Source organism: Ursus maritimus, unplaced genomic scaffold (assembly GCF_017311325.1).
Source record: "Ursus maritimus isolate PB19 unplaced genomic scaffold, ASM1731132v1 scaffold_5, whole genome shotgun sequence".
Taxonomy (NCBI): Eukaryota; Metazoa; Chordata; class Mammalia; order Carnivora; family Ursidae; genus Ursus; species Ursus maritimus.
The window spans coordinates 51,116,183-51,141,090 of NW_024426663.1; the positions used below are offsets into that span (position 1 = coordinate 51,116,183).

At 38.7% G+C, this 24,908-nt stretch overlaps 1 long non-coding RNA gene across 1 annotated transcript; it reads right to left on the reverse strand.

Annotated features, from left to right (window-relative positions):
* Positions 1-21,432: 21,432 nt before the first annotated feature.
* On the reverse strand, positions 21,433-23,515 carry LOC121100654. The gene is made up of 3 exons (XR_005832367.1): positions 23,267-23,515; positions 21,979-22,191; positions 21,433-21,779 (listed from the first exon to the last, which is right to left on the reverse strand). It is a non-coding gene; the product is annotated as an uncharacterized LOC121100654 (long non-coding RNA).
* Positions 23,516-24,908: the final 1,393 nt, after the last annotated feature.

The window sequence follows — 24,908 nt, forward strand, 5'->3', positions numbered from 1 at the left end:
GGTCATTATCCACAAATCATTCAACATGATACACCACATTACCAAAATGAAGGATAAAAATCATATGATCATTTCAATAGATGCAGAAAAAGCACTTGACAAAACCCAATATCCATTCATGATAAAAACCCTCAACAAAGTGGGGTGAAAGGCACCATAATTCGACATAATAAAGGCCATATATCACAAGTCCACAGCTAACATCATACACAGTGGGGAAACATTGAGAGCTTTCCCTCTAAGATTAGGAACAAGACAAGGATGTCCAGCCCTGCTACTCTTATTCAACATAGTACCAAAAGTCCTAGCCACAGCAATCAGACAAGAAACAGAAATAAAAAGTATCCAAATCGGTAAAGAAGAACAACTGTCACTATTTGCAGATGGCATGATATTAAACATAGAAAACCCTAAAGACTCTACCAAAATACTATTAAAAGTAATAAATGAATTTAGTAAAGTTTCAGGGTATAAGATTAATACACAGAAATCTGTTGCATTTCTATGCACTAATAAAGTAGTAGAAATAAACAATTCCATTTATAATTATACCAAAAAAAACCCACAAAAAACAAAAAACAAAACATAACCTAGGAATAAACTTAACCAAGGAAGTAAAAGATCTGTACTCTGAAAACTATAAAACACTGATGAAAGAAATTTAAGATGACACAAATGGAAAGATATTCCATACACATGGATTGGAAGAATATTTTTTTAAATGTCCATACTACACAAAGAAATCTACAGATTCAACTCAATCCTTCTCAAAATGTAAATAATATTTTTCACAGAACTAGAACAACCAATCCTAAAATTTGTATGGAACCACAAAAGACCCTGAATAGCCAAAGCACTCGAGAAAGATGCACAAAGCTCAAATTATCAGAATCCCAGACTTCAAGATATACTACAAAGACATAGTAATCGAAATAGTATGGTACTGGCATAAAAAATAGACAAATAAACGGAACAGAATATAGCCCAGAAGTAATCCTATGTTTATATGATCAATTAATTTACAGCAATGGAGGCAAAAATATACAATAGGGAAAAGACAGTGTCTTCAGTAAATGGTGCTGGGAAAACTGGACAGCTACATGCAAGAGAATGTACACTTTCTTGCACTGTATACAAAAATAAACTCAATATGGATTAAAGACCTAAATGTGAGATTTGAAACCATAAAACTCACAGAAGAAAACATAGATGGTAATGTCTTTGATACCAGTCGTAACAATTTGCTGTGTATGCTTCTGCAGGCAAGGGAAATAAGCAAAATAAACTATTGGGATTGCATCAAAATAAGAAATTTTTGCATAGCGAAGGGAAACCATTAACCAAACAAAAAGCCAACCTGCTGAATGGGAGGAGATATTTGCAAACAATATATACGATAAGGGGCTCATATCCAAAGTATATAAAGAACTTACACAACTCAACACCAAAAAAAAAAAAAAAAAAAAAAAAATCTAATGAAAAATAAGCAGATCTAAAAAGACATTTTTTTCCAAAGAAGATATACACATGGCCATACATATGAAAAGATGCTCAACATCACTTATCACCAAGAAAATGCAAATCTAAACAACAATGAGGTATCACCTCCCACCTGTGAGAATGGCTATTATCAAAAAGTCAAGGGCGGCCTGGGCAGCTCAGTCGCTAAGCGTCTGCCTTTGGCTCAGGGCATGGTCCCAGGGTCATGGGATCGAGCCCCGCATTGGGCTCCCTGCTCCGCTGGGAGTCTGTTTCTTCCTCTCCCACTCCCCCTGCTTGTGTTCCCTCTCTCGCTGGCTGTCTCTCTGTCAAATAAATGAACAAAATCTTTAACAAAAACAACAACAAAAAAGTCAAGAAGTGCTGGCAAGGATGTGGAGAAAAAAAAAACTCTCCTTCACTGTTGGTGAGAATATAAATTGGTGCAGCCAGTTTTTTTGGAGGTTCCTCAAAAACTTAACTAGAAATACCATATCATCTAGTAATTCCACTACTGGGTATTTACCCAAAGAAAAATAAAACACTAATTCAAAAAGATATATGCACCCTTATGATGATTATTGCAATATTATCTACAACAGCCAAGATCTGGAAGCAGCCTACATGTCCCTTGATAAACGAATGGATAAAGATGTGGTATACACATGCAACGGAATATTATTCGGCCATAAAAAGAATGAAAAATTGCCATTTGCAACAACATGGATGAATCTAGAGGGTATAATGCTAAGTGAAATAAGCCAGACAAAGACAAATAGTATATTGGTTCACTCATATGTGTAATTTTAAAAAGAAAACAAAACAAACAGAAAAGCAGAAACAGACCCATAAATACAGAGAACAAACTAGTGGCTGCCAGAGGGGAAGAGAGGGGAGGATAGGCAAAAATGGGTTAAGGGGAATGGGAGGTACAGGCTTCCAGTCAGGGAACATACACATCACGGGGATGAAAGGGACAGCATAGGGAATATAGTCAAAGGTACTGAAATAGTGTTGTATGGTGATGAATGGGAGCTACACTTGTAGTGAAAATACCATAACACATAAAACTGGGGAATCTCTACATTGTACACCTCAAACTAATGTAACATTATGTGTCAACTCTACTTCAATTAAAAAAATAAAAATAAAAGTAAAAAGTAAAAAGCTACAAGAACTAATAAGTGAACCTAACAAGGTTACAGAATACAACAGGGGTCAGCAAATCATGACTTAGAGCCAAACCAAACCACTGCCTGTTTTTGTAAATAAAATGTTTTCGAAATACTTACACTTAGCCATTTTATATGTGATCTACACGTTGATTTCATACTGCAATGGCAGGGTTGAATACTTGTGACAGGGACATACGGCCCGAAAAGTCTAAAATATTTACTACTTCGTCCTTTACAGAAACAGTTTTCTGATGTGTGGGATAAGAGATCTACATACAAAAATTAATTTTATTTCTATGTATCAGCAACAATTAGAAACTGATAGTTTAAGATACTATTTCCAATAGATTAAAAAATATTAAATACTTAGAGACAAACCTGACAAAGCATGTGAAAAACCTGAAAACCCTATACACTGAAATCTATAAACTACTGCCGAGAAAAATCAAAGAATACTTAAAAACATGGAGAGACATATCTGTTCATGTGATAAAAGACTTAATATGATTAAGATATCAATTCTCTTCAACTGCCCCACAGTTTCAATGTAACCACAATAGAAATCCCAAGTAGGCCTCCTTAGAAATTTACAAGCACATTCAAAGATCATGTGTAAATGAAAAGGACCTAGAATAATGAAAACATCAAATAGAAGAACAAAGTTAGAGAGCTAACTGTACCTGATTCCAAAAATTATTGTAAAACTCTAGTCATCACAACAGCATGGTACTGGCATAAAAACAGACAGTTCAATAGACTAGAGACTCCAATAAACCCACATTTATACAGAGACCAACTCTTCACATAGGTACAGAGGCAATGTAACAGAAAAGTCTTTTTAACAAACGACTAGAACTGGTTATTCAAGTTCTAAAAATGAACTTGGATCCATACCTTGCACCACATACAGAAACTAACCCAAAATGAAACAGACATAAGTGTAAAACTTAAAGCTATAAAATACACAGATTGAAACTTCGGTGAGTGAAGATTTCTTAGACATGCACCAGAAGAACAATCCATAACAAAACAAATTGAGAAATTAGATTTCATCAGATTTCATCAAAATCTAAAACATATGCTCTTCAAAAGACACTTAAGAGAAATCACAAATTGGGAGAAAAATCTTTTTAAGGCATAAATCCCTATAAAGAATTTGTGCCCAGAATATGTAAAGAGCTCTTCAAAGCTCAACAATAAGCATTAAAAAAAAAAAAAGCAAAATATTTGAAGAAATGCTTCACCAAAAAAGAAATACAGATGAGAAATAAGCATATAAAAAGATGATCATCAATACATATTAGGGAAATACAAAATAAACCACAGTAGTATAACACTCCACACCTATTAGAATATTAAAATCAAGACGACTATACCCAATGTTGAATGTGGAGGAACTGGAACTCTGCTACACTACAGATGGGAACGTACAATGGTACCAATGCTACAGAAAGTAGTATAGTAGTTTCTTAAAAAGCTAAATATATACTTACCCTATGCTCTACACATTCAACTTCTAGGTATTTACTCCAAAGAAAAAGACATATATGTCCACAGGTTTGTTCATTTGTACATTAACATTCACAGCAGCTTTACTTGTGAGGTCAAAAACAGACACAATAGAGAAAGCCCATCAATACATGAAAAATAGGGGGCGCCTGGGTGGTTCAGTCATTAAGCATCTGCCTTCAGCCCAGAGCGTGATCCTGGTGTTCTGGGATCGAGCTCCGCATCAGGCTCCTCTGCTGGGAGCCTGCTTCTTCCTCTCCCACTCCCCCTGCTTGTGTTCCCTCTCTTGCTGGCTGTCTCTCTCTCTCTAATAAATAAATAAAATCTCTTAAAAAATACATGAAAAATAAATAAATCATGGTAAGTCATACAATGGAATACTACTCAGCACTAAAGAAACAATCTTTCTTTCTTTCATTTTTAGTGCTGAGTAGTATTCCATTGTATGACTTACCATGATATATTCACTAGCTTGGATGAAATCTCAGAAGCGCTGGGCTAAATGAAAGAAGCCAAACACAAAAGGCTTCAGACTGAACGCTTCCATTTAGACAACACTCTATAAAGGCCAACCCACAGCAACGGAAATCCGATCCATGCTTGCCAGGGGCTGGGAGAAGAGGGAAGTTACCACAGAGCAGAGAACTTTGGGGAGCGATGCTTTGACTGCTGTGGTAGTTACACACATTTCCACAATTCTGCAAGTCTGTCAAAACTCTCAGTTGTACACTAAATACAGTGAACTTTACTGTATGTAAATTAAGCCTCAATAAACATCATGTTTAAAAACAACAAAAAAAACCCTTCAGCTTATATAATCAGATATAATTGCCCTTAGAATAAGACAAAGACTTAAATTATTTCTTAAAGAACATCAGGCACTATAAAAGAGTTCATATAAAGGTTCTCAGATTAGAAATTGTGACCTTCACTAACATGTATAAATTCTATTTTCCAACTAAAACACCTGGTTTGAAGTTCTTTCCAAAGTCCTGTTGTAAAGTCCCCCAGACACTGCTACACAAGCCCTTTAACAACTCAGTGGAATGACAGCAAAAATCTCATCGACATTGGCTCACTGCCTGCAAATGTGCCTCCACACTGCTTTCCACACCTTCCTCCCCAGCCAAATCTGGCCATGTAGGTCTTCCATTCAAAAGCTTCTGATGCTTCCCCAAAGAATAAATGTTAAACCTGTTGTGATGAGCACTGGGTGTTGCATGGAAGTGATGAATTACTAAATTCTACAACTGAAACTAATATGACACTGTATGTTAACTAAATGCAACTTAAATAAAAAACTAAAAAAAAAAAAATCCAAAAGTCAGGCAAGGCGCAGATTAGTCTTAACTTACCACTTTAGGCCCCCTTTCTGTCCTGTCTCCCCAACACCAACTTGTAACCCAATATACACAAATAGACTTTAACATCACATCATGCAGACCACTTGGAATTGCCACTTGCTATCTCCCCTGGGCCTCTGTACCATCGGGCTTAGAGAGCTGCCCCTGCCTGAACTGAAGGTCCTTCTATAAAATTTCGTCTTGGGGAAGACTTTTCTTGGCCTGTTGCATCAGCACATACCTCCTTTACAACATTCAGCACATGCTGTTACAATCTGTTCACTTGTTCACACTCCCTAAATTGAGATCTCTTCAAGGACAGGTACCATGTCTTAAGTGAGCTCTGATTCTCCAGGGTCTAGCTCCATTCTAAGTGAATGGGTGCTTTGGCGGGCCGGAGACTTGTCAATGAAGTTGTTGAGAACTTCTTATTCAATGTGTTTTTTTTTTTTCTTATCACTAAAGCAGTGGAAAAAGCAACTGTTGAGAATTTCATAAGTATCATTTTTCGGTCTACTAAAATACCATTCTACATTTCGAAGATGGTGTTGTGAGAGAAAAAAAATCAAGAAATGAAATCTTGAAGTCTATATGAGCTACTCATTAGCTGTATTACCTTGGGTAATTATTAATCTTTTTGCATATACTTTCCAGATACATAACTAAGAATATTAACAACATCTGTCTTCACAGGAATAATGTAAATACCATAATGTAATAACACATTATGGAAGGGTTTTTGTAAACTGTTAAGGAGCTACATAAATTTTAGTAGTAATAAGGGAAAAAATTACTGATTTTCAGAAGTCGATGAGATGGCAGAACAGAAATCCCTGGGCCCTCCCTTCCCTACCTCCACAAACAGACTAATTCAACAATTCATGGAAAAATTCCCTCGTGAAAAATCCAGAAACTCGGGTTTTTTACAATATAAACAAAATTGACAAACCTTTAGCTAGACTAAGGAAAAAGAGAAGACTCAAAATAAAATAAATAAAAGACATTACAAGTGATGTCACAGAAATTTAAAAAATCTTAGACTACTAGGAACAATTATATGCCAACAAGCTAGACAACAGAAAAATGGATACATTGCTGGAAACACAAAACCTACCAAAACCCAATCATAAAGATATAGAAAGTCTGAACAGACCTCTAACTAGTACAGAGACTGAATCAGCAATAAAAAAAAAAACCTCCGGACAAAGAAAAGCCCAGGACCAGATGACTTCAAAGGTAAAGTCCATCAAACATTTAAGAAGAATTTAAAAATTGAAAGTATTAAGAACAAAGTTAGTCCTTCTTAAACTCTTTCAAAAAAGAAGATGAAGTAGTAGTAGTAGTAGTAGTAGTAGTAGTAGTAGTAATAGTAGTAGTAGAGGGAACAATTCCAAACTCATTTTATAAGGCCAACATTACCCTGATACCAAAGCCAAAGACACCACAAGGAAAAGGACACAAAACAACACAAAAATGACAAGCCAATATCTCTGATAACTACAGATGTAAAAATTCTCAAGAGAATACTAGCAAACCAAATTCAGGAGATCACTAAAAGGATCATATATTATGACCAAGCAGATTTATCCCTGGGATGCAAGGATGGTTCAACCATATGAAAACCAATGCGATATACCACTTTAACAGAATAAAAAATAAAAATCACACAATCATATCAACAGATGCAGAAAAAGCATTTGACAAAATTCAACACTCTTTCATGATAAAAACACTCAACAGGGGCGCCTGGATGGCGCAGTCGTTAAGCGTCTGCCTTAGGCTCAGGGCGTGATCCCGGCATTCTGGGATCGAGCCCCACATCAGGCTCCTCCCCTGGGAGCCTCCTTCTTCCTCTCCCACTCCCCTTGCTTGTGTTCCCTCTCTAGATGGCTGTCTCTGTCAAATAAATAAAATCTTAAAAAAAAAAAAAACACTCAACAAACTAGGAATAGAATAAAGTTACTTCAACATAATAAAGACCATAAATAAAAAGCTCACAACTAACATCATACTCAGTGATGAAAAACTAAAAGCTTTTCCTCTAAAATCAGGAACGAGTCAAGAACACTCACTTCAGCCACTTCTAGTCCTACTATTAGACTGCAGTATTGCAAGTTGTAGCCAGAGCAATTAGGCAAGAAAAATAAGTAAAAGCCTGCCAAACTGAAAAGGAACAAGTAAAACTACCAGTATTTGCAGATGACATGATCTCTTATACAGAAAACCCTAAAGATTCCACCAAAAAATTGTCATATTAAGCAAGTTCAGTAAAGTTGCAGTATACAAAAGCAACACACAAAAATCAACTGCATTTCTATACACTAACAACATACTATCTGAAAAGGCAATTAGTATAACAACCCCATTTACAATAGTACCAAAAATAATAAAATACTTAGGAATCAACTATGGAGGTGAAAATTTTGTACACTGAGAACTCCAAGACACTTATCAAAAAAATTGAAGAAAATTAAAAAAATGAAAAGATGTTCCTGTTCATGGATTAAAAGACTAAATACTGTTAAAATGCCTATACCACCCAAAGTGATCTACAGATCAGGGCAATCCCTATAAAAATTCCAATGGCATTTTTCTATAGAAATAGAGAAAAAAAATTCTAAAATTGACATGGAAACATAAATGACCCCAAATAGCCAAAACAATTTTCACAAACAAAGCTGGAAGCATCATTCATACTGATTTCAAAATGTACAGGCATACCTTAAAGATTTTGTGGATTAAAAAAACAAAACAAAACACTGTGGATTCAGTTCCAGACCACTGCAATAAAGCAAATATTGAAATAAAGCAAGTCAAATTAATTTTTTGGTTTCTCAGTGTACATAAAAGTTATGTTTATACTGTAGTCTATTAAATATGCAATAGCATAATGGCTAAAAAAAATGTACACACCTTAATTTTAAAATACTTTATTGCTAAAAAATGCTAACCATTATCTGAGCTATCAGGGAGTCATCATCTTTTTGCCGAATGAGGGTCTTATTTCCACACTGATGGTTGCTGAGTTACCAGGGTGGTGGCTGCTGAAAATTGGAGTGGCTGTGGAAGTACCTTATAATAAGACAACGTCAAGTCAGCCTCATCAGTGGACTATCCCTTTCACAAATGATTTCTCTGTAGCATTCAAGACTGTTTAATAGCATTTTACCTGTTTTCAAATTTGGAGTCAATCCTTTTGAACCCTGCCACTGCTTTATCAACTAAGTTTATGGAATATTCTAAATCCTTTGTTGTCATTTCAAACAATTTTTACATCTTCACTGGGAGTAGATTCCATCTCAAGAAACCATTTTCTTTGCTCATCCATAAGAAGCAAGTTCTTATCTGTTAAAGTTCTATCATGAGAGTGCAGCAAATCAGTCACATTACCAGGCTCTACTTCTACTTCTAGTTCCCTTGCTGTTTCCACCACATCTGCAGTTCCCTCCTCCACCGAAGTCTGGAACCCCTCACAGTCATCCATGAGGGTTGGAATCAACTCCTGTGAATGCTGATATTTTAACCTTTTCCCTTGAATCACAAATGTTCTAAATGGCATCTATAATGTTGAATCCTTTCCAGAAGCTTTTTAATTTACTTTGCCTAGACCCACCCAAGAAATCACAATCTCTAGCAGCTATAGTCTTACAAAATTTATTTCTTCAATAACATGACTTGAACATCAAAATGATTCCTTGATCCATGGGCTGCACAATGGATGTTGTGTTATCAGGCATGAGAACATTAATGTCACTGTACCTCTCCATAAGAGTTCTTGGGTGACCAGGTGCAGTGTCAATGAGCAATAACATTTTGAAAGGAAATATTTTTTTCTGAGCAGGTTTCAATGGTGAGCTTAAAATATTCAGTAAACCATGTTGTAACCGGATACGCCGTCATCAAGGCTTTGTTGTTACATTTACAGAGCACCAGCAGAGTAGATTTAGAATCATTCTTAAGATCCCTAGGATTTTCAGAAGGGTAAATGAACACTGGCTTCAACTTAAAGTCACCAGCTGCATTAGCTCCTACCTAACAAAGTCAGCTTGTCCTATGACACTTTGCAGCCAGGTACTGACTTCTCCCCTCTAGCTATCAAAGTCCAAGATGGCATCTTCTTTCAACAGAAGGCTGTTTCATCTACACTGAAAAATCTGTTGTTTGGTGTAGCTACCTTCATGAATTACCTCAGCTAGAACTTCTGGTAACTACAAAGCACAACAAAATGAGGTATTCTTGTATTACAAAGATACAGTAATTAAACAGTATAGCCCTGGCAGAAAGAAAGACATACAAAACAATGGAACAGAATAAAGAGCCCAGAAATAAATCCATGCATACATGGTCAACTTATCTTCAACAAGGGTGCCAAGAAAATACATCAGGTAAAGGACAGTTTTTCTTCAACAAATGGTACTGGGGAAACTGGATATCCTCATGCAAAAGAAATTTTTTATTTTTATCTCATACCTTATACAAAAATCAACTCAAAATGGATTAAATATTTAAACAGGCCTAAAACTGTAAAACTCCTAGAAAAAAACTTAGTGGAAATTCTCAAGATAATGGTTTTGGCAACTATTTCATGGATATGACACCAAAAGCACAGACAATAAAAGCAAAAAATATTCAAGTGTGACTACATCTAACTAAAATGCTTCTTTCTGCAAAGAAGAAACAATCAACAGAGTAAAAAGGCAGCCTACAAGATGGGAGAAAATATTTGGAAACCATTTATCTGATAAGGGGTTAATTTCTGAAATATGTAAGAAACTGCTAGAACTCAACAGCAAAAACAAAAAACAAAACAAAAAAACTGAAGAAAAAAAAAACAAACAGGCTAAAGACTTGAATTTCTCCAAGAAAGATATATAAATGGCCAACGGGAATATGTAAAGGGGGTGCCTGGGTGGTTCAGCTGGTTAAGCATCAGATTCTTGATTTTGGCTCAGGTAATGATCTCAGGGTCCTGGGATTGAGCCCTACATTGGGCTCCAACTCAGCAGGGAGTCTTAATGAGGATTTTCTCCCTCTCCCACTGCCCCTTCTCTCCCTGCCTCCCTCTCTCAAATAAATAAATCTTAAAAAAAAAAAAAAAAGAATATGAACAGATGCTTAGCATCAGTAATCAGGATAACACCAATCAGAACCATGATGAGATATTATATTATACCTATTAGGATGGCTATCATCAAAAAGTCACAAGATAGCAAATGTTGGGGAGGATGTGGAGAAACTGGAATCCTTGCATGCTGTTGGTAGAAATGCAAAACGGTACAGTTGCTATGGTGAACGGTATGGAAGTTCCTCAAAAAATTAAAAATAGAAATAGCCTATGAACCAGCAACCTCATTTCTGGATATATATCCAAAAGAATTGAAATCAGAATCAGGAAATGAATGGGTCAAGAAAATGTGGCACATACGTACAATGGAATATTATTCAGGCTTTAAAAAAAAGGACATTCTGCCATATGCAATAATATAGTTGAACCTGGAGAACATTCTGCTAAGGGAAATAAGCCAGTTGTTGAAGGACAAATACAGCACGATTCCACTTATGTATCTAGAACAGTCATAGGGTCAGAGAGTGGAATGGTGGTTACCAGGGGCTAGGGGAAGAGGGAAATGGAGAGTTGCTAATCAACACCTGTAGATATTTTCTAGAGATCTACTGAACAACACTGTGCCTAGTTAACAATACTATACGTACACTTAAAAATTTAAGATGGTAGAAAAAAATCACTATTTTTCTGGCTCACAGAGCCCTCTCTGAAGAAAGAGTTTAATGTATACTGTTAATACATAATTTGGAATTACCTTCAAAGTCAGAAGCCAGGGTGATTTACACAGCAAAGAGTTTCACTACTGCATGCATTTAGTGATGCCTTTGAAAATCTGTGTGTAGCTGGTGTTTTGGTAATATTATTTAACAATCTAGGGCATTAAAAATAATCTCGGGCAGGGAATATAGTCAAGGAATTAAAGATAATTTTAAAATTTTATCTAACTAATGAGCTTTTACAGATAGAGCTGGAACTCTCAATAAAATCCACCTGAGAGCTGGCAAAAGCTCAGGCCATAATTAAGAATTTTCAAAGATTAACCTATAAACAAACATAAAAGTAGAATTATTCTAATTGTAGCCTTCAGGAAGGTCAAAGACAAAACAAAAATTTAGATTCAAACACTCAATTTGTGTTGAATGTGTCTCTAATCCTGAAGGCATGAAAATATGGTGCCTGTACTTTTCCACCAGCAAAATGCAGTGTGTCAGCATCCACTAGGATTGTTATAATTAAAAAGACAGACAATAAAGAGTGTTGGCAAGGATGCAGAGAAACCGGTATGCCCAACCATTCCTGTTAATGTAAAATGGTGTAGTTACTGTGTAAAATAGTTTGGCAGTTTCTCACAAAGTTAAACATAAAATTACCATATGACCCAGCAATAGCACTCCTGGGTATATAGTGAAGAGAAGAGAAAAAATACAGTTACATAAAAACTTTTATATGAATGTTCATAGCAGCAGTAGTCAAAGGTAGCCACAGGTAACTAAAGCCACAATAGCCAAAAGTAGACACAACCCAAACGTCCATCAACTGCTGACTGAATAAATGTGGTACATCCACACAATGGAATATTATTCACCTATAAAAAGGAATACCATTCCATGCTACGACATGGGTGAACCTTTAAAATATTATGCTAAGTCAAAGAATCTCGTCACAAAGGAGCGCATATTGTATCACTGCATTTATAAGAGATGTCTAAAATAGGCAAATCCAAAGAGATAGAAAGTAGATTAGTGGCTGCCAAGGGCTGAGGGACAGGGGGATGCGTGAGTGAATCTTAATGGGTACAAAGTCTCTTTTTCAGGTGATGAAAACGTTCTGGAATTATGTAGTGGTAATGGCTGCACAACTTAGTGAATATACTACAAATCAGCAAATGACGCACTTTGAAAGGTCGAGTTATACCTCAATTCTTAAAAACACAGGGTGTCAGGATAGGGCAATGCATCTGATTAACCAAGGCATAATCTTTGAGAATTGAGGGCCACAAACAGTGTAGCTGTTTCCTACTTAAATATGCTAGACCACAAATTACACACCTTCTTGTGGCCAAGAGTCAAAGATAGGCACTGTCAAATCACAAACTGAACCAGAAAGCTGATACAACACTGCCTCTAATCAAGAAAGCTGCCACGGATTCAGCTGGAAGAGTGCATCTGTTGATAACTCCTTCAGGTTGATGTGTCCCAAGAACTCATCAAAACATATACATTTAAGTAAAGAGCTGGGAAAACATTGTCCTCAAGCACTCCTTGCTGGACCATCTTTTGGCCCTCAGTACCACAGGAAGAAAATCTCAACCTTATTTTTACCTTCAATATAAATGTTTTCAGAATATAGTACTTTTCCTAACGGAGTGAGGCGTTTTACAAGTGATTTTGTTCTATGTCTACAATGTGGGAAAAGGCATTGCAACAAATACGACCCTAAAAGTACTCTTCGTTTTTCCAGCCACTTACGGGTAGTTGGGAAGAACTCTGTCTCAAGGATAGTAATTAATATCACCAAGGATGTTCAATTGTCTGGAAAAAAATTGCTGACTTCAGGAGAGAGGTAAAACTCTCAATTACCACGAGAGCCAACAAACAAACAACTAGGCAGAACACTAAAATTCACTCAGAAGGGTTTCTAGCACTCAATCTTTAAAGAAAAAGGATTTTTTTTGTTTTTACTGTTTACATCCCAAATCCAAAATTCTAGGATGTTAGCAGAGGCTCTTTTTCTTTTAAAAAAGGTTTATTTACCCATTTTAGAGAGAGAGCCCTCAAGTAAGGGGGGAGAGGCACACAGGCAGAGGGAAAGAATCTCAGGCAGACTCCCTGCTGAATGCAGAGCCCCATGCCGGGCTGGATATCACCGCCCGAAGTCACCACCTGAGCCACAACCAAAAGTTGGAAACCCAACGGACTGAGCCACCCAGGCGCCCGACCAGGGGTTCTTATGGACAACACACACACACACCAGCCCTGTGGCACTGTAGATTACAGGTACTTCTGAGCGAAGGCCTACATGTCCATTGTTCATCCCCAAGGCTCAGCACAGTGATTAGCATTTTACCAATAATATTTCTTCAATTAATAATTGAGGAAAACCACAATCTGAAATAAAGACCCTACCCCACCATAAACCAGAAATGCAAGAAAATGCTACCTATCTTGCATGTCTACCTACAAAAGTAGCAGAGGGAGAGAACTTTTACATGCATTCCACAAACTCCATTCTTAAGCATTCCCAGATGATTGTGACTCACTCTTCCAAGAGAAAAGTAAGTACAAAGGAACATGATAGAAGTCTATCATCATGTTTGCATCATGGGCAAAGGATGAACTGGGATAAATTAAATGCTTTATTTGCTACAGCCCACAGGAAGGAGCTAATTATGCTCCTGACCCCATGATAAAGGGCTGAGATGGAGTCTGGAGTCCTCAGGTTCAATGAACAAGCTGACCAAATACGTTTACGATGTAATCATGAGAACAAAAACACAGTACCAACACAAGACGCAAGAGCAGAGGACAAATGCTAAGTGTTCAGTTAACAGAGTGCACGCGCCTCGTGGAGTGGGATTCCTGGGGTTTGGGGCCACCACCCACTTTCCGACAATGAAGGTACTGTGTAAGCAGCACTAGGGCACCCTGTGGTAATTGCTCGGCGTGCGCATAGAGGGGGCTCCACTCCGCCACTTAGAAATGTGAGCTTCAACAACTCGTCTAGGCTTCAGACTCTCTCCCTCTGCATAAAAGATGGACTCACCACTGCAGCTGGCTCTTGGGATCGTTGCAAGGATGAAAGCAATTTACGCATGTGTAAAACACCTGCCCCAGAGAGCTGATAAACAAAAGTGTAAACGTCCCTCCTTGGAAGGACACACACAAAACACTCTATAAAGTTGTCCTGAATTCATCCCCAGCTGTTTTCCAGCGTGCGCCTCCTGCTTAGCCAGGCCGATGTGCCCAAGATGCATGAGGGGGTGTCCCTGTAACCGGGAAGCCTAAAGTCCAGCAGGAGCACGGCCGCTGTGAGCGCAGTGAAGGGCTGGAAGCGCACAGACCCACGTGCCGCTCAACACCTGCCTTGTCAGGGTGGGGCAGACGCCCGATGCACCTGGGAAGGTACTCCAACACCGAGGCGCAAGGGTCAGAAGTTCGACTCAAACCAGCTTAAGGAACATATAAAGGAAAAGCTGTACCTCAGAGAGTGAGAGGTGGAAGCTCGACGTGAAGCCCTTGCAGCCTCGGCTCTGCAGACCTTGGCGCGGGCGACACCAGCTCTGCGTCGGGTAGCAGCAGGCAGCGAACCCGCGAGGCAGTCTGGGAGAGGCAGCGCGACCTCCCAGAAGGCCTCAAAAGCCCTGGTCTCACCTTCTATTGGTCCACACTGCCTTGGGCCCGCCCACCCCTCCACCAGTCAGCGGTGAGGAAGCGCCCACTAAGCGTGATTGACCAGAAGCCCGTAGTACAGGTGGAAGGGATTATTGACAGTCAATCGCCGGGTCTACAGCAATTAGCTCAGTAAATAAATAGTGGCTGAAGGTACGGGTGGAGTAACGCATGGCTGAATCTACAATGTAATGGAATATGTGCTCTTTTTAAACGACTTTTTTATCTTTGGGGTGAGAGGCTGCCTTTGATTTGAGTTCCTCATAAGTACATAGAGATAGTCATCTAAGTGTACCTAAAAGGACTCTATTGGAAACCTATCGGCAATTAAGCATCGGCCATTACTATTACCAAGTAGTATGAGTCAGGTACTCTATGGAGTGTCACTTGGGCTTAAGAGCTCAGGATTTGGAGAACACCAAATTCTATTCAAATTCTGACAACGCCGTTTACTAGGTATGTAATCTCCGACGCGTTGCTTATCCTCTCTGGGCCGCAGCTTTCTCCTCTGCCTAATGGACAAATGACAGTTTACACCTCACAGTGTTGTTGTGAGGATTCAATAATAAAACGTATGTGAAATGGCAAGCATACAGAATGTTTAATGAATGCTAGCCATTACTATCATTCGTAATACATCCATCCCGAGTCAGCTTTAGCTTCGTGTAAACTGTACAGGAAAGCAGGAGAGGAAAGGCACCCGTTCTCTGGCTAATGTATGATTCCTCAAATGGAAAGACAACCATTAAAATCATCCTCTTGTTAGCCGGTAGGACGGGGATGGGCAGGCTGCTCCCACCTAAAGTCAAGGCTGCCCACTTAGGAACCCGGTCCCTTTCTGTGACAATACCTCCCAGGAAGCTCTGAACTACTCCCTGCCCCCAACAAAGCGAGTTACTACTACACTTCTTGGTTCAAAATCTACCTATTTACCCAAAATAAATGGAAACATACGCCCTTGCTAAGGCTTGTACATCAATGTTCATAGTAGCTTTATTCATAGTAGTCGAAAACTGGAAACAACCAAACGTTCATTAGCAGTGACTGGATAAGCAAACTGTAAGATATTCATAAAATGAAATACTACTCAGTGATAAAAAGAATGAACTCTGATACAAGCAACAACACGGACGAATCTCAGAAACATGTTGAGTGAAAGAAGCCAGGCACAAAAGGCACATATTATATAATTCCATTTATTTGAAATCTCATAAAATGCAAACTAATTTATACGAACAGAAAGCAGATGAGTGGTTTCTGGGGGGCTAGGAGTTACAGGTTGGGTGGAAATCGGCTGGCATGAGGCAAGAGAAAATTTTCCGGGGTGATGGAAATGCTCTGTATCTTAACCAGGGTGGTGGTGGTGGTAGTAGTTACAAGAATATGTATAGTTTTTAAAACTCATTAAGCTGTTCACTTAAAATAGGTGCATTCTATCACATGTAAATTGTACCTCAATAAAGCTGATTTTTTAAAAAGCAATGAAAAAATCTAACCTACTGATGACCCTCTTGTGTGTATATATACATATATTTATATTTATGAATCAATATTTACAATTTCCTGCTTAATTTTAGTATAATTGACAAGCAAAAACTGTATATATTTAAGACGTACAACATAATGTTTTGCTATACATACACATTGTGAAATGATTACCACAATCAAGCTAATTAACATATCCATCACCTCACACAATTATCTTTTTTTTTTTTTTTTGGTGAGAACAGTTACTAACAGTTACTCTGTTAGTAAACTTCAAGTAAACTTAGTAAACTTCAAACTACAATACAGTGTTGCTGATAATCACTATACCGTTTAGATCTACAGAATTTATTCATCCTGCATCTCTGAAACTTTATACCCTTTGACCAACATTTCCCCATTTCCCCTACCGCCCAGATCCCCCATTCTTCTTTCTGCCTCTAAGAGTTTGACATTTTTAGATTGTAATGTTTAAATGAGACCATGCAGTATTTGTCTTTCTGTGTCTGGCTTATTTCCGTTACCATAATGTACCCCCAAGTTCATCCAGCTTGTCACAAATAACAGAATTTCCTTCTTTTTTTTTTTAAGACTGAATAACATTCCATTGTAATGTATAGTACATTTTCCGTTCTGTTTCCGTATCTTGGCTGTTGTGCATAATGTTGCAATGAACATGGGAGTGCAAATTATGTCTTGAAGAAACTGATTTCATTTCCTTTGAATATATACCCAGAAGTGGCATTACTGGATCATATGATGGTTCTATTTTTAAGGTTTTGAGGATCCTCCATACTGTTTTCCATAGTGACAGTACCAATTTGCATTCCACCAATAGTGTATGAGGGTTCCCTTTTCTTCATATTTTTAACAACTTGCTATCTTTTGATTTTTTATAATGGTGATTCTAATAGGTGCAAGGTGATATCTTGTTGTGGTTTTGATTTGCATTTCCCTGATGACTAATGATGTTAAGCACCTTCTTATATACTTGTTAGCCATTGGTGTTAACCAATGGCTTCTCTTTGAGAAATGTCTATTCAGGTCTTTGCCCACTTTTAAATCAGGTTATTAGTTATTTTTGATACTGAGTTTTAGGACTTCCTTATATATTTTAGAAATTAGCCTCTTATCAGATATAAGGTTTGCAAAGATTTTCTCCCATTCCAGAGATTGTCTCTTTGTTCTATTGATTATTTCCTTTGCTGTACAGAAGCTTTTAGTTTGATGAAACTCCATTTGTCTGTATTTGCTTTTGTTGTTTGTACTTCTGGATCCATACCTAAAAAAAAAGTCATTGCCAAAACCAATGTCAAGGAGCTCCCCCCCCCTACATTTTCTAGAGTTTCAAGGCTTATGTGTGACTCTTTAATCTGTCTTGAGTTGTTTTTTGTATTTTTGTAGAAAGTATGAGATAAGGGTCCAATTTTCTTCTTTTGCATGTGTATCTCCAGTTTCCCCAGCATCAATTACTGAAAACACCATCCTTTCCTCATTGTGTGTTCTTGGCACTTTTATGGAAGATTAATTGACTGTAATTGCATGCATGGATTTATTTCTGGGCCATCTCTTTGAACAGATTTTTAAAACAATAAATAGGCCTATGCATATATACTTAAATACTATAAAATCACTGTTTTATTTAGCATTTATTATATATATTTATTTAGCATTTATTATATTATATAGCATTTATTAAATACTATAAAATCACTAAGTTTTATTTAGCATTTATTATATTCTGGGGACTATTCTGAGTGCTTTCCATTTAATTCTTAGAACAACCTTTGAAATAGGTACTTTTATTATTGTCATTTTATGGATGAGAAAAATGAAGCATTGAAAGTTTACTCTCCTAGGATCACAAAATTGTTAAATGGCAGAGCTGCAATAGTCCAGCTCTAGATCCCATGATTTTAGCATTGTATTGTGCTATCTCCACAGACACACACGAGTACATACATAACATATATTTAAGGAAACATACCACAAAGTGCTAATAGTGTTTATCTCTAAGTGATAGAACATCTGGAGGTTTTAATTTCATATGATTTCCTAATTTTCAATGATTGGGCATTACTTCTGAAGCTTAAAAATGGTAATATAATTGTACACCTGAAACTAATGTAACATTGTGAATCAACTATACTCAAATTTAAAATTTTAAAAAGTAAATACAAAATAAAAATTTTAAATATAAAAATGATGAAATAATTCATACTGTCTCTTATCCACTTAAATAATAGTTTTATTAAAAGATTTATTGATTTATTTTAAAGAGAGTGAGCATGAGTGGGAGGGGCAGAGGGAGAGAGAATTTCCAGCAGACACTGTACTGAGAGCAGAGCCCAACGTGGGGCTCGACCCCATGACCCTGAGATCATGACCTGAGCCCAAACCAGGAGCCAGATGCTTAATCGACTATGCCACCCAGGCACCCCAGTAATAGTTTTAAGAGTGCAGAAGACATCTAATGTTTTTTAGTAGCAGACCCTTTTTTCAAAGTCTTATAAAGTCTTAAGTATAATATACATATATATAAAATACAAAATTAAAATTACTTGTGTAACATTTTATTAGCATATATTCAGTTCAAATTTACATCTGTTTCACAAGCATAAAAATCTTCAGCTGTAAGTTAGGGATGATAACTTCTGTTCCATATCAACTTCAGGTTCCAATTTGTCAAAAATAATGCTAACACACAAATGCATGCAAGTGATAATAGTTTTTCTTCAGTAGTTTGCTATACAATCTCAAGTTACTCTTCTATTATACTGGCTGAGAAACTTAAAGAGGGATTACAAAATAATTTAAAGGTTAATCTTAAATAAGTAAAAAATAAAGATTGAGTCATAAACATAGCTATAATTTAGCAAATTAGAATGGATATCCTACTGCTTCCATTTCTTGACAAATATAAAAAACAGAGACAAAGCATTTCAATTGTAAACTGAGACTACAATAATAATATTGGTGTCAGTGTTAAAAATTCACTAGTTTTGGGGTGCCTGGGTAGCTCAGTCAGTTAAGCGTCCAGCTCTTGGTTTCTGCTTAGGTCATGATCTCAGGGTTGTGATATTGAGCCCTGTGTAGGGCTCCATGGTCAGTGGGAGGTCTGCTTGAGATTCTCTCTCTCCATCTGCCCCTGTCCCCTGCTCTCTCTCTCCCTAAAATAATTAAATGAATCTTAAAAAAAATTCACTAGTTTTAATCACTTCCCTGAATATCAATCCAAGATATAATGTTAAGAGAGCAAGCACTGAACAGTAGCATTAACCCTATCTAGAATTTGACTAATATTCATTTAAGATACATATTAGTCATAGTAGTATACTTGCTTATATAATTTAAATATGCAGATAGGCCCAGACCTCAATTTTTTAAAAGACCAGGGAAAAAATTTCTAGTACATGTGTAATAATAATAATAATAATAGAAGTTTTAATTCAAAGATCACATGAAAATGAGTTAGCCAGGCAGCTACCTTTGTGTCAAAATTCACTATGTAATACTTGAAAATACACATATAATTCTTCAAAAATAGTTTGTACATTACACAGTTGACCCTTTAAGAACGTGGGGACTAGGGGTGCTGATTCTCCCTCCCACCCACAGTTAAAAATTTACATATAACTTTTGACTCCCCCAAAACTTCACTACTAATAACCTACTGTTGACTGGAAGCCTTGAGGATAGATAACATAAACATTCGATTCACGCATATATTGCATGCTACCTATATGATATACTGTATTCTTAAAGTAATCTAGAGAAAAAAAAAAGTGTTATTAAGAAAATCATAAGGAAGGTGCCTGGGTGGCTCAGTGGGTTAAGCCTCTGACCTTGACTGCAGCTCAGGTCTTGACCTCATTTACAGTCATGAGTTCGGACCTCACATTGGGGTCCATACTGGGTGTGGAACCTACTTAAATAAATAAATAATAAAATAAAATTTTAAAAATAAAATCATAAGGAAAAGAAAATACATTTACAGTACTGTATTACATTTATTGAAAAAAACTCACGTATAAGTGGACTGGTGCAGTTCAAACCTACGCTGTTCAAGGGTCAACTATATTTGAAAATAATCAAATTGCATGGAAGGACTTGCTCTGCCAGATGTTGAGACTTATTATGAAAGCTACGATTATTAAGATAGTGTGGTACTGGCAGAAGGATTGATGAACAGGCCAAATGAGATTCCAGAACCATATGCAGACAAGAAAATGTATTTGAGAATGCTAAAGGTGGCACCGCACAGGAGTGGGGCAAGGATGGCCATATGAATAAATTAAACAACCTCCTGGAACAACAGCGTATTCTTGTGATGGTCAGTTTTATGCATCAACCTAGCTCGGCGATAGTTCCATTATTCAGTCAAATAATAATCCAGGTGTTGTTGTGAAGGCATTTTGTAGATGTGATTAAGATCTACAACCAGTTAGCTTTAGGTCAGGGAGATTATCCTAGATAGTTGGTGTGTGCGTGTGTTGGGGCAGGGCGTGCTGAATCATTTGAAAGACGTGGAGACCAAAACAGAAGTTTCTTTGAACAAATTTCACCTGCGGACTCTCACTTCAGTTCCTGCCTGAGAGCTCTAGCTGGCCTTCCTAGTGACCTGCTCTGTAGTTTCCAGGTCTGCCTAGACAGCAGGAAAACCTTGGTGCAGAAAATGTTAATTTCTGGCGAGAGGGGAATGGTTAAGCAAAGTACAGTACCTCCCTGATTTAGGATTATGCAGCTATCAAAAGTATATTTACAAAGTGCTTAACAAAATAGCAATGCTTATGCTATCATTTGAAATAACAAACGATGATCACACTATGTTTTTTAAAAGTACGTATGATTTATATAAAGTTCAAAAATAGGCAAAACTAATCTATGCTGTTACCCTTGTGGAGTGGTAGTGACTGGAAGGAGCAGGGAGTTGGTTTCTGGGATGTTGATAATGTTCTATTTCTTAATTCTGGGTGCTGGTAACATGGGTGTAAGCTTGTAAAGTTCACGGAGTTGATTTGTGTGTGTGTATATATGTTATGTAAAGTACATGTTATACTTAGAACATAGGGAAAAAACAAAAATTATGGACAGCAGAAATATAACTGGTGATTGTCATGACTTGGTCAGGCCACAGATAATATTTTTGTTTCTTCCTTTTCTTTCTCTGTTTTTCTAAAATACGCATGTATTACCTTATAATGGGCAACATATAGAGTTGATCTTGGTTAACTATCAGAGTGACTGGCATGCACAATCATTCTTCGGACTTGGAAGGAGGATAGGCTGCCGTGAGCTGGAAGGCTTTAGAGGATTAGAAGGAGGCTCTTCAGGTCTGGTAAGAAGAAAGCGAGGGAGGTGTGTGGGGCAGGGGAGGAAAAGGGGAATAACATGAGCCCCCCCTTGGCGGCACGAATATGATGGACAGTTATTGCTTTGGTGGCTCAGCATCAGCTCTCCCTTTTTCTAGTAACATCCCCACAATATTCCCGGGGAGAAAGGACCCCTCTACCATCCCCAGTACATGAACTGACCTTGCCCCTGGGCTCAGAGTAGGCAGATGCTTAGTCAGCATATTCCATCCCAGTAGATCGGAGATGGGCACGTGACCCAAGCTGATCCAGGGTAAAATTCTGGAGTTTTGCTCAAAATTTGGGCACAGAGAAACTCTCTGAGGTGCTTCAGCGGATGTAATGTCTGTCTAGAACTACTGATGGCCACATTGGTACAGCGAGGACAAAGGCTGCCTGAAAACAAAGCAATAAAGACCGAGATGGCGCACCAGTGTGGCTCAGTCGGCTGAGTGCCTGCCTCTCAATTTCTGCTCAGGTCGTGGTCTCAGGGTCATGGGATCCAGCCCCAGGCTCCGCACTCATCGGGAAGTCTGCCGGAGATTCTCTCTCTCCCTCTGCCCTTACTCCCCCCTCGCATGTGTGCACCCACTTTCTCTCTCTGTCTCTCTCAGGGGGTGGGGGGAGACAAACAAACAACTGAGGTAAGATGTGGGGGGGCAGATCCCTGAGTGTCTGGATGCAACCATTTCTGAATGCAGTTGCGTCTCCTGGTGTTTTCACTTATGTGGGCCAATAAAGTCCTCTTTCATTTAACCTTTTCTGAGTTGAGTTTCTAGCCCTAGCAATGAGAAGAGTCTCAGTCGCATACCAAGAACAGGATGGTACCACAGAAAGCCCCGTGGGGAGGAGTATTTCATCAGGACTTCGTTTATAATTGCCAGCTTATAATAACAAAGCATACCAGTGTATAGTTGGTTTTATTTTTGTATAAAATTTTTATAGAATGTATGTCCGTACTGGGGCCCTAGGGCACAGTGCTCCCCCTGTCCCCTCCCACCTCACCCCTCTCCCCAGCTCTGTTTTAGTCTGCACACATGGCAGATGAAGAGCATCCGTTGATTCTGAACTGCATACGATCTCAGAGAGACTTAGTCAATCCACTTACCAATCAGGAAGTGATACTTGCAGAAGAGAACAAACTTGGCCAAGATCTGACCTGCACTGGTCCAGAGAGGCAAGAAGAATGAGAAGCAACGTGCTTGGGTAAGCCATGAAACAGATGACCAACATGAAATAAAACCCCTCAGTGGGCCTGGGACATTTCTGTTCCCATGTCCTCTCTGTATGCTGGATGTGGGTACGGGTGGGGGATTTTTTTCAGTCTGCTGCTTTCATATTTAAGGATTCAGCCATGCCAATCAGCTCAAAGGACTGATCTATTTTTATCCAGACAGAGATAGTGGCACTTGGACCGGGTTCTTGTCTCAAACACAACTTTACAGCTGGGTGGGAAAAAGAGAAAACTCACCGAATGCCTTGCGCGTCTTCACACTGGCACACACCAACTTAAGATCGGGCATTCCCAGAAGGGCTTTTGTGGTTGAAAAGCTAGTGGGACTCTTCCTAAGATGGTGTACAGATGTTTCTGAATTAAGGGACCACAGCAGCTGTGGTTTCATATATGTTCATGAGAGGTAAGATTTAGACCCTCAACTTACCCCTCCTTGATCACAAAGTTAGATGACTGTGTTGGAAACAATAATATCCCCACTGCATTTCCCATCCCACCAAAGCATCACCCCCTTAGTCACTCTTACCCTCAGTGAGTTGCAAACCAAACAGGCTACTCTATTTCTGCCCACCCTATTCATTTCCTCTTGCTGGGCAATGAACTGCTGAAACAAGTTATCTTGGATGATAAGGAGTGGGGAGGGAGGGCAGAAAGTACTGTTATTAAGATCTATTTTCTGTTGGGCCATTTGGACCTAGCAAAGGCCAGCGTCTGGAAGCTCTGGGCTCACATCCCCGCTCCATCAGTTACAGACTTATGAACTTGGGCAAATTACTCTGTGCCTCAGCCTTCTCATCTGTAAAATGGAGCTCATAACCTCATGTGGTGCTCAAGTGAATTGGGGACTGGTTCTCTTTCATGCCCGTGGACTGCAGTTATCAGAAGGTCAGATTACTCTTTGCAAAGTTCCTGTCCCACATCTCCACACTCGCCCAATCCAGCAACCGAGGCTTGAGGGGCACTCGCCGGATCACTGACCTGGTCAGTGGTAATGTTTGGACTCAACTCCAGACGTCCTGAGTCCCAGACCTGTACTAATGTCTTTAATGGCTCTGAGCTACATTCAAATTTACCAGAAAGACATAAATTAAGTAATTATGCCTGGCACAAAACAGAGCCTGGGGAAGGTCAGGCTGAAGAAGGCAGAGAACAGCTCCCCCTAACTGCTCCTGCCGTGGCTGGGGAGGAGGCCACAGGCCTATCCCCTGCAGGTGGAAAGCATTGGCTGGGCCTGAACAGTTAGCAACCCCAACCCCACACAAACCTGGTTGCTTTCTTTTTTTAACAATAGAAGGAAAGTACTCTGACTCCCTTCCCAGATAGGAGGCAGGAGAGCTAGACACTGGCCAGCAAATTCCCTGTATTAGGCTTCTGCAATGGGAGGCTGTCTTCCGAGAGAATTTTTTCCTTCGTGCTCTAAGTCTGGAGTGGCCAGTGAGAAGCACTGCTTCTGTCGTGCTTTGCTGGTCCTGACAGAATGATGGGGACAAGGCCCTTCAGCAGCTCTGTTCTTCACAGGTGGAGCCTTTTCTGGGTCACAGCTGGAATGTAGCTCTTCCTTGGAGCAGTCTCTGACCCCCATACCCTCCTGCTACCATGAAGGTCTGCTTCACAGCCCTGAAAGCTTTCATTTCTGTTCATTTAATTTCTGTATTTGCGCACATTTTACTAACGCAATCATGTGTTCATGGCTGCCTTGTCTTCAGGACTGTGAGGCTTAAGAGAGCAGGGGTCGGATCTGTCTCAATGACAGCGGTAAGCTCAGGTGGGTATGCACGGTGTGTGTGAATGGCTGCCGTGCACGAACACGGGGATGGATGGTTGCAGCTTCTGCTGCTCCTGTTTAGAGGAACTTGGGTCAGTTTAGAGGAACTTCACT